Raw genomic sequence first — 1,165 nt, forward strand, 5'->3', positions numbered from 1 at the left:
AGATTCTTTGGTGCTCAGCTTTCTTCACAGTCTAACTCTCACATCCATACATGACCACTGGAAAACTATAGCCTTGACTAGATGGACCTTTGTTGGCAAAGTAATGTCTCTGCTTTTGAATATGCTATCTAGGTTGGTCATAACTTTCCTTCCAAGGAGTAAGCATCTTTTAATTTCATGGCTGCAATCACCATCTGCATTGATTTTGGAGTGCCCTAAATAACAAGGCAGAACAGCAGGTCTGAACCTCGGTGATTCTGAAGTTCTGATACCCATGAATGAGCTTCCAGACCTTTCCAGGGTAGTAACGTGCTGGGAACACACCTGACAGAGTCACATGTGCTGCTTATGTGAGTCTGGCTTTCTCTCTCCTTCCATAACATAAGGAAATGCTGAATTTCAGCTAGAGGTTAGTAGGTTGGAGAGAGGTCGATGACAATAAAGAAATTTTTCCTCTTTCCAATTTCATAGGCCCCTGGGATTCTCTCCAGGGACCTCTTGTTAAGAGGCCACAACTTTTCATGGGAGGAGGTGGGGCTCTGGGCCTCCTGACTCTGAGAAGAGGCACTCCTGCTCAGCTCAGCCTCTCTCGGGTGTTTCTCTTTTCCATCCAGCCTGCTGGCACAATCAGTCCTGAATATTCAGTGGAAGGACTGATGATGCTGAAGCTGAAACTCCAGTACTTTGGCTAGCTGATGCAAAGAGCTGACTCATTGGAAAAGACCCTGATGCGGGGAAAGATTGAAGGTGGGAGGAGAAGGGAATGACAGAGGATGAGATGGTTGGATGGCATCACAGATTCAATGGACATGAGTTTGAGTAAGCTCCAGGAGTTGGTGATGGACAGGGAAGCCTGGCAGGCTGCAGTCCGTGGCGTCACAAAGAGTTAGACATGACTGAGAGACTGAACTGAACTGGTGTCAAAATGCATATGTTCCTCTCTGTCTGCAGAGCCACCTGCCCCTTTGAGGGAGACCCACAATTTTGAACTGTGGTAGACACTGATTGGGCAAATCTCTCCGTTTCAGGGGTTTGTTGTTGTTTAGTCACTAAGTTGGAGAAGACAATGGCAATGCACTCCAGTACTCTTGCCTGGAAAATCCCATGGACGGAGGAGCCTGGTAGGCTGCAGTCCATGGGGTTGCAAAGAGTCGGACACGACTGA

This window comes from Bison bison, unplaced genomic scaffold (genome assembly GCF_000754665.1).
Source record: "Bison bison bison isolate TAMUID 2011002044 unplaced genomic scaffold, Bison_UMD1.0 scf7180017864068, whole genome shotgun sequence".
Taxonomy (NCBI): Eukaryota; Metazoa; Chordata; class Mammalia; order Artiodactyla; family Bovidae; genus Bison; species Bison bison.